This window comes from Equus przewalskii, chromosome 10 (genome assembly GCF_037783145.1).
Source record: "Equus przewalskii isolate Varuska chromosome 10, EquPr2, whole genome shotgun sequence".
NCBI classification, from domain to species: Eukaryota; Metazoa; Chordata; class Mammalia; order Perissodactyla; family Equidae; genus Equus; species Equus przewalskii.
The window spans coordinates 49,257,975-49,268,130 of record NC_091840.1 but is presented as its reverse complement, the minus strand read 5'-3'; positions in this window follow the sequence as shown (position 1 = coordinate 49,268,130).

Here is a 10,156-nt window from a genome sequence, read left to right as displayed (position 1 = left end):
GGGACCCAGAATCTTCTCACTGTCCCTTGTGCTCCCGCAAGGCCCACCAGAGGACCATCCTGGTGTGGAAGGGTCAGGCCCCAGGGTACAGACTTGGCAGCATATGGCAGGGGTGGGGGTGGCGGTGTCCCCACAGACGAGCCCGTCCTGAGCATTCCTGGAACTCCGGAGGTGTGAGAGGACCCCCTCCCACCCAGAGACAGATCTGGGTAAGAAACCAGCTCATGTGTGACTAACACACCATCCCACAAGGAAAGGAGCTCTTGCCAACCCCGGGGAACCATGGAACGGCCGACCCAGCTTCTGCTCAGGGAGGTGAGGGAAAAGCTCCTGTTTCTAAGGGTGTGTAACAGGCCGCATCAAGAAATGGGTCCAGGGGTTAAGTTTGCGTGCTCTGCTTCAGTGGCCCGGAGTTTCGTGCGTTTGGATCCTGGGTGCGGACACGGCACCGCTCATCAGGCCATGCTGGGGTGGCGTCCCACATAGCACAACCAGAGGCACTCACGAGTAGAATACACAACTACGTACTGGGGGGATTTGGGAAGAAAAAGCAGAAAAAAAAAAAGAAAAGGATTGGCAACAGATGTTAGCTCAGGTGCCAATCTTAAAAAACAAAGAAAAGAAAAGAAATGGGTCCAGTTGACCATTTTGACTGAATTGGGTCCCTCCCCAAAACAATACAAGCCAGAGTTCCCAGTAAGGCTCATGGCTCCTAAAATGGGGGCCGGGGTGGGGAAACCAATCAACCATTTTGTTGAATTGACTGTTGTGACCGAAATGAGCGGTCATGCCGGTAAAAATAGCTAAACTTGCGTGCGTTGCGTCTGCTCGGAGGGAACAAGTTATTCTCGGCGAGAGTGATGACACCTGGGATGTCTGGTGTTTAACAACCGGCTCTCAAGAAAGAAAAGATTCCTGATGTGTAGTGTTTGCTAATTTCCGTGATGTAAGTTTTCCCGCCGTGGCCACTTTCAAGCTACCAACAGGACGTCACGGGGCTTGGAACTGGAAGGAAATGTGCACCATCAGCTGCACAGGAGTGACAAATCCCATTACTGAGCACCTGCTGGGGACCCGGGCCTGAAACCTGTGTTTTCCATGCCTGATCTCACCTCCTCTCACTTACCTGGAAGGTTATCATCTCCATTTTGCAGGTAGGAACATCGGGGCTCTGGGAGGTCACATCATCAATCTACTCTTTGGTTTGTTTTCCATTGATTCATCCAGTAAACGATTCCGCTAAGCCCTTGGATGGCCCTGTTCAGCTGGGATACAGCGAACTTGCTAGAACTATTGTTTCCCTCAACGCATTTTGCACAGCAAGTCCACGCCTGGGGTGTTGGGAGGTCAGAATTCCAGGCTCAGTTTGTCAACAACTTCCTAGATGAATCTTCCCCTCTCTGAGCCTCAGTTTCCTCGTTTGTAAAATGGAAGACTGATGAAGATCCAGGTGCTCCAAGGGTGGTGCCACGGATCTCTCTTCTGTTATTGTCTGCTCTCCCAAGCTGGGACAGGGGGCTCCTCTCCACTCCCCAACCACGGCACCCAGCACAGTCCTGGGCACGGCAGAAAATGCCTCATGGGTACATGTTGACTGAAAACAGAGCCAGGTCATCCACAGAGAGAAGTGGGTTACTCACACAGAAGGAGGCCACTTCATTCTAGCAAACGTGAGGGCCTACTTTGCTAGGCCCTGTGCTGGGCAGTGAGGGCCAGAGAGAAGGAAGAATCAGACCCAGCGCCTGCCCTCAGGGAGGTCTCTCAGGGTGTAGGAGGAAAGTGAAGACAGAATACATTGCAGGTGAAGTTCAACGCCCTTCACTTTGTGCCAGGCCCGGTGCTCACAAGCCTCTACTTGGAGCTGAGCTGTCATGGTCCCGGTGGAGCCCATGTTCTCCGGGAGAGAAGGGCACGTAAGTGATTACTACTGAAAACAATGAATGCTGGCACCGTGGGAGCACAGAACCGGGAGGGCTGGGAGAATACTAGCAGCAGCATTTGAAGTGGGCCTTGAAGGATGTGCGGGAGCTCAGCAAGTGGAGAGAATGTGGATAGACCAAGCCAGAGCATCTGGAGAGTAGCAGAGGGTTGTGTAGTTGACCCAGAGCAAATGTGTTAGCAGAGGGAGGCCTGAAGGCAAAGTTTAGGGCCCCACACCAGGGCACCTGGACCTGCCCACTTCCTTGCCACCCACACTCTTCCCCTGGCTCCACTATTGTCTTTCCACCACAAGAGGAGGGCAGGAAGTAAGGGTGGTTGTGTTTGGCCTTCTTTCTGCACGTCGGAAATGCAGCCTGCAGGTCTGGGCAGCTAAGGAGGGCCCTGAGAGGGGTGATCCAGGAGCATGGAGGGCGCCCTCTGGTGGTCATCTGTGTGCTTTCTCCTTCCCCTCAGCACTGGGGGTCCAGCTTGACCTCCCAAGGGGGATGGCTGGAGACACAAGACATTCACCTCTTAAAGCCACCGAACCGGAGACCATCAGACTGGAGGAGACTCAGAAGGGATTTTAGTCTATTCCTCACCCCATGATTCAATGTCCTTGTCCATATCCTGCCAGGCAGCATGCTGTCTCTTGTCAGTAAGGCATCCAAGTCATATATAAAACGAGGGTCTAACCCTTGTGCCACTTGACAAGTGTCAATTAATCAGTGCCATGAGCAACAGTGGAAGAAAGGGCTGTATGGGACTATACGGGCAGAAGAAGTGTTTAAAGGGGTTGTGATTTCTGGCCACTAATAGTAAAAGTGCCAACACAGGGAGGAAGCTTCCACTTGTATTGTGTGGCATCAAAACATAGAACCAGAAGCGACGGGCAGAAGCTCTCAGTGTGGAAGAAAGCCCTCATGGTGGCAGCTGGCGGGAGTGGTCACTGCGGGGTAGAGGCCAGGAAGCTTAACATAGTGTAGTCTCATACCTTGAACTGCAGGGCACAGTTGGGCAACCTGATACGGTGGAAAGAGTGCTCAGTTTGGCAAATTCAGATTCGAGTGAGGTCCTCCCAGCTGCAGACTGAGAGACCTTCCCACTGTGCCAAGCCGCTGATGACCTGGAAACAGAGTGCCAGGACTTGGGTGGAAAACTCTCTCTTATTAATGGTTTTAACTCTTCCTCCTGCCTTCTTGTTGAACCCCTTACATCAAGTCCAACAACTTCATCACCCTAAGGTTCAAAGTATCAAACTGCCTTAAACTGAAAGAAAAAAAACCCCAACAGTTCCTATTTTGGACTACAATCTAGTGTTTTCCCATGGAGACTTATAACCATTGTCTGTTCCATGACACAGTGAAATGATCTGCTCAGGGCCTTGGTCCACGTGCTCTGTGGCTCAGGTCGCTTTCTGGGGAGCTCACCTAGCTGGAAACGCAAACAACAGGCGGCCGTTGGAGTGGGAGCCTCCCTTTGATCATCGAACTCCCTCTGAGTGGTCCCTTCGTGTACACACACTCCACGGGAGACGAGCAGCAGTTGTGCGTCTGCACTGGGGGGTAGGACACCCCAGGAAAAAGTGCAATGGTGCCTCATGACACCATCTGTCAGCACTCGTGGATTTGGTCAAATGTTTACTGAGTGTCTCCTCTGTGCTGGTCACCAAGCACAATGGTGAGCAGGATCAGTGGTCATCTTCAAGTGACTCACAGACCATTGGGAATAAAGACAAGTGAGTAGATTACTACAGTCAGGATAACTGTGACCGTGATCACAATAAAGAGTCAAAAGAGACTCCAGGAGGGGCTGGCCCCGTGGCCGAGTGGTTAAGTTCGCGCGCTCCGCTGCAGGCGGCCCAGTGTTTCGTCGGTTCGAATCCTGGGCGCGGACATGGCACTGCTCGTCAGACCACGCTGAGGCAGCGTCCCACATGCTACAACTAGAGGAACCCACAACGAAGAATACACAACTATGTACCGGGGGGCTTTGGGGAGAAAAAGGAAAAAAAAAAAATAAAATAAAAAATCCAAAAGAGACTCCAGGACACTGGGAATTGAGGATGCGATGGAGGTGGCATTCGCATCAGCTGGAGAAGATGGATTATTCACTGCATGGTACTGTCCAGTCTCTAAAAAGCGACCTGATTCCAATCTCCCTTCTCACAGGAAAATACATTCCAGGGATGGCAAAGATATAACTTTAAAACATGACATTATAGAAGTACCAGAAGAAAACATGGATAATTTTCTTTTTAAAATTATCATGGGTGGGGAAAGACTTTCTCTAAGTTTTCTGTAAAACCAAAAACCATAGAAGAAAGCTACAAAAAATTTGATTATATTTTTAAAAGCTTTCTGAGGGATAAGAGAAAGCAGACACATGGGTGAAAGATAGATGCCTAAAAGGGGAAAAATATTCAGTCCATAAATGGGAACGGGTCAATGTTTCTCATTTGAAAACATTTCTCACAAGCAAATAAGAAATAAAATGAACATCCCAATAGAAAAACGGGCAAAAGGTATAAACAGGCAATTCACAGGAGAAATGCAAATAGTTGGCAAACATATAAAAATTCATGACACCTTATCATTCATAAAAGAAATGTACCTAAAGACAGTTTATTACAAGGAGAATTTAAACTCAGACAGCCTTTCTGGAGGGCAGTTGGGCTATATGCCTTGTATTGCTTTGCGGGGGCTGCTGTAACAAAGTACCAGAAATGGATTGGTTTAAAACAAAAGAAATTTGTCTCACAGTTCTGGAGGCTAGAAGTTCAAAATCAAGGTGCCAATAGGACGCTTTGCCTCTTCCCAGCTTTTGGTGATGACCAGCATCCTTGGCACTCCTTCCCTGCAGCTGCATCAGTCCAGTCTCTGCCTTTGTCATCACGTGGAAAGACACCAGCCAGTCGGATTAGAACCCACCCTAATGACTTCATCCTCCCTTAATCAGCTGCAAAGATCCTATTTCCGAGTAAGGTCACGTTCACAGGTACGAGGGGTTAGGACTGCAACATGTCCTTTTGGGGGACACAATTTAACCCATAATAGCATCCAAATGTAAAATGAGTCTCCCTTTGACTTGGTCACCCCATGTCTAGAAATTTACCCTAAAGAGATGCCTAGACAGATAGCAAAGAGGCTCGGGGTGGTATTGTTCATATTAGTGAAAAACTAGAAGCACCTTAGCAGTCAATTGTGTACTAGTTAAATATATTATCCCGTACAACACCATAAAAGCAACAGAGATGGAGATGTAATTCTATATTTTTTTGCCGTAGAAAAGCGATCACAGCCTATCATTGAGTGAATGAAGCCAATTACAAAGCGGCGTGTATAACGATTTTGTAAACACGTTGACTTAAATCTGTGTCAAGAAAGATGAACTTCAACATGTTAACAGCGGTTACCTCTGAGTTGGTGGGATTTTTAGGGATTTAAATTGTCTTCTTTCTATTGTCTGACGATGTTTGGGTACATTTGTAAATCAAAAACGAGAACTCATCTTTAAAGAGCTCTGAGGGCTATGGGCGGCCAAAGCAGCTGGTGGAACTGGGAGTCGTCACCAAGCCCACGTGGATGCTCTTTGCAGCCCCAACAACCACCAAACATGTGTTGCAACTCCTCTCTCCCGTCCCTGCCCTGAGGTCACTGCGGTGAGATCTTGCCAGCCCAGAGGTAAGGTCAGTGTGTCGATATCGGGGATGGGTGGGCAGGAGGCAGCCACCTTTTGTGTATGAAAGGGGTCCCTGCCCACTTCTCCTGATTCCTGGAGGTGAAGGTCCCCATGAGAGGGTGCGGGGAGCATTAACAGTCCTTTCCTTACCCACGCGCTTTCACAGAAAGGCCCTGCATCCCCAGAACCCATGAACGTGTTACCTTATATGGACGAAGGGACCTTGCAGATGTGGTTAAGATAAGGACTCTGAGATGGGAGATTATCCTGGATGATCCAGAGGGGCCCAGGTAATCACAAGGGTCCTCCCAAGGGGGAGGCAGGAGGGTCAGAGTCAGTAGTAGGAGATGCGACCATGGAAATGAGAGGTGGGAGTGATGGAAGGAGAGCCATGAGCCAGGGGCTGCAGGTGGCCTCTAGGAGCTGAAAAAGCTGAGGACACAGATGCTCCCCTGGGCCAGGGATGTGGAGACAGAAGTGATTTCAGCTCCCGCCCCTGAACCTTTTCTCCTCCTTTTCATTCCCAAACGCTAGCTCAGCTCACTAGGCCCGCCACCGTTCAACTCTGATTGGGGGTCAAGTTGGTCGCTCTCCACTTGTTATTTACCTGTCGACAACATCTAGAAGTTGTCTGTGGCCTGTCAACTCAGCCCAGCACGGTGTCACTCCTCTGGGCAACCTCCCCTAGATATGCTTTGCAGTGGTTTTAAAACAAGTCCACACATTGTTTGACATTCCTCCCATTGAGAAGGGGGATCTCTGTCCCCTCTACTTGAGACTGGGTGACCTTGGTGACTCATTAATCACCCACGGAATGCAGTGAAAGTGAAGCTGCGTAACTGAGGAAGCCAGGTCCTAAAAGGTTGCAGTTTCTGCCTGGTCACTTGGGATGGAAGGTGGGGCGAGGAGGAGGCAAGCCGCCACGTAAGAAGTCCAGCAGCTCTGGGCCCCCGCCATGCTGGAGAGGCCATGCGGGACACTCGGTTGACAGCCCCGCTGAGCTCCCAGGTATCAGCCAGTGTGAGTGGCCAGCCACGTGAGTGAGCCATCATGGACGTCCAGCCCAGTCTGGCCTTCAGATGACGTCTGAGCAACTGCCTGAGAGACGTGGAGGGAGAGCGGCCCAGCTAAGCCCTTCCTCAATTCCCCTCTTCTTTTGTGAATAGCAATCCTTTCCTTTGAGAAAGTTCCCCTCTGCCCCCATCCCCCATATCGACCATGTGTTTCCAGTAAGAGCTGCTATGCTTGTACTTACTGAGGGCCCCTCACCCCCACCTCCACGCTGCTATGATTGGTCGAGGGATAAGCACCTGGCCCACAGTGTCTTAGATTAAGATGCCCCAGAAGCAGACCCTGGGGAAGAATTTGAGGACAAGCAGTTTATTTGGTAGCTAGCCCCAGGTGGCACCAGCAGAGGCCTGGGACAGTGATATGGGGAAGGGACGGAAGTCAACACAGGGAGCACCAACAAGCAGGTTTCCACTGTGAGCACCTGGGACTCAGTCCTGCCGGGGACCTCAGGGGGATTGTAGAGAGTACTCTTTTATTTTTCATTTTTGTGAGGAAGATTGGCCCTGAGCTAACATCCGTTGCCAATCTTCCTCTTTTTCCCTGAGGAGGATTGTCGCTGAGCTAACATCTGTGCCCAGCTTCCTCTATTTTATGTGGGATGCTGCCACAGCATGGCTTGATGAGTGGTGCTAGGTCCGTGCCTGGATCCGAGCCTGTGAACCTCGAGCCCCACAACTGAGCACGCGTGCTTAACCACTTCACCACTGCACCAGCCCCTGGAGAGCACTCTTTAGACTTCTCCCACCCATGGGGCAAGGGAGCTCAGGTCTTTGTCCACCAACTCCGGTCAGCCATTGATTGATAGCCCACTGCCTGGACTTTCACCTCCACGGTTGACTTCCTAGCATTTCCAGCTTGCCTGAGGCAGAGCTCACCGTAGTGGCCAGAGAAAGGCCAGGCCAAGAGCCACAGGGCTGGCAGCAGGAAGCTTGTTGTGCGTGCAGAGGAGCAGTGAGTGAGGAGCCCAGGGGTGTAGGTGGGGCACCAACAGCATCTGCCACACAAGGCAAGCCATTAATAGTCCTTCCCTGGGGCTTTGCAAACCGGACAGAGAGAGAGGCAAACTTTCTCCTCTGGAACGTGAGGTTCAGGAGTTGCAGGTGGACGCAGTTCCAGCCATGAGGAAAAAGTGGGTCTGTAAAGGAGAGAGGAATAGCAACCACAGAGGGAGAAGCAGAATCGAGGCTGTCACACATCTATCCATCCATTCATTCATGGCGTCGGCATTTGAGTGCCTGGCTCAGTGGACCCCAAAGCCCAGCTGCCTTCCTTCTCTTCCCCAGGTTTGGTCCTTCAGCTCTTCAAAGATCTGATTACATGGATCCCCCACACATTCCCCGGTCCTTGGGTCACACGTCAGCACACAAAGGCGAGTGGTTGACTTAGTTTCAAGGATGTGGACATAGAGATGTACCCAAGGGGCACAGAAAGTATATAACGACTAGAAAGACCTTTGTCACATCATCCCAAAGAGCCTGCCAGTGTACGAAAGGTGAACGAAGCACAAAGGAAGCACAGAAGGAGCCAGAGACACCCCTCCCCGGGCAGGATGGAGGGAGGAATATGAGGTACTGATGATGGTTAACAATCTAACAAGCACATCTGAATACATGCAATTTAGGATTACTGCCTGGATGGGGATGTCCAGGCATGTCCCCAGGAGCCTCACTAACCCTCTGTGGTGAGATGAATAATGACCCCCAAAGACACCTCAGTCCCCAGACGGAACCTGTGAATATGTTACTTTCTACTGTAAAAGGGACTCTGCAGATGTGATTAAATTAAGGGTTTTGAGATTGAGAGATTTTCCTGGACTATCCAGGTGAGCCCAATGCCATCGGAGGGTTCTTCCAAGAGGTAGGCAGAAGGTCAGAGTCAGAAGTAGGTGATGTGACCACCAGAGCAAGAGGTTGGAGTGATAGAAGAAGGGGCCCTGAGCAAGGGATGCTGGCAGCCTCTAGGAGCTAAAAAAGGTGAGGACACAGATTCTCTCCTGAGTCTCCAGAAGGAACCAGCCCTGCCAGCCCGTCGTAGATTTCTGACGGCCAGAGTGGTAAGAGATTAAATTTGTGCTCTTTTAAGCCGCTAAAGTTTGTGGTGATTTGCCTCAGCAGCAACAGGAAGCTAATACCCGCTCTGGCATCTCCAGGATCCTCCCAATACCGTCTTCTGGTTTACGTCTCCGGGATGGTTTCTGTCATTTGCTACCAAAACAATCCTTTCAGAATGACAGCAAGGGTCACATTGACAGACTGTCTCCCCCTCACACTGTCAGCTCCTTCTTTTTATCTCCTCCCTTCTGTTCCATAGAGCCTTTGAGACGGTGGGTCACTGTTTGTCGTTTGGTTGATAACCAGGGGGGTGGGGCGGGAGGAGGAAGGGTTATTTTTAAAAATCACACACACACAAAGTTAGTCTCTGAGAAGCTGTGAAATCTTGTCCAATTTCAGCTTTCCTCACAGGAATCCACCCAGAACAGTATTCAAATTCGCAACTCTCTCTCTCTTTTTTTATTTTGGTAAAATGTAAACAACATAAAATTTACCATTTTAACCTTTTTTTTTTTTTTTTGAGGAAGATTAGCCCTGAGCTAACACCTGCTGCCAATCCTCCTCTTTTTGCTGAGGAAGCCTGGCCCTGAGCTCACATCCGTGCCCATCTTCCTCCACGTTATATGTGGGACGCCTATCACAGCATGGCTTGTCAAGCTGTGCCATGTCCACACCCGGGATCCGAACCGGCGAACCTCGGGCCACCAAAGTGGAATGTGTGAACTTAACCGCTGCACCACGGGCCGGCCCCTTAACCATTTTTTAAGTGCACAGTTTGGTGGCATTGAGTATATTTTCTCTGTTGCGTGACCATCGCCACCATTCATCTCCAGAACTTTTTCGTCTTCCCAAACAGAGACTCTGTCCCCATTAAACACGAACTCCCCAGCCTCCCTTCCCCCAGCCCCTGGTAGCAACTTTTTCTTGAAAAACGCTAAAGCATTTTCAAAAGCCAGCCATTTGACCTCCTGGCAGGTGCAAGAATGGCCAGGCTCCTGAGCTATGTTTGAACTGTTTCTGGGCAAAACAACACAGAAAACTTCAAAGCAAGCCTCCTGCCACCCATCCAGAAAAATCTCAACTTTGCCTTCGTGACATGTTCTCCAACAACCTGTGCTGCAACCTGTGGGGACCAGGACACCGAGGTGAGGTCTCCTCCGGAGGCTAGAGGGCAACTAAAGGGGAACCAGGTCACCCGGTTGCTCCCCGCCCAAACCAGGACCACTTCAGCTCTCGATGCTGAAAAAGTAGGCTTTTCTGGGGCAGGGGCCTGCCTAGTTTTAGCGTTAAAAGCTAATTTTGAATGAAACATAAAATCATGAATCTTGTGCAGATATAAAAACGAACACCTGTTAGAGATTTTATTCTAGTCCTTAATGAGGGAGTCAGGCAGATGTTATAATAGGTTTAGAAGAAAATCCAAGGGCCAGACA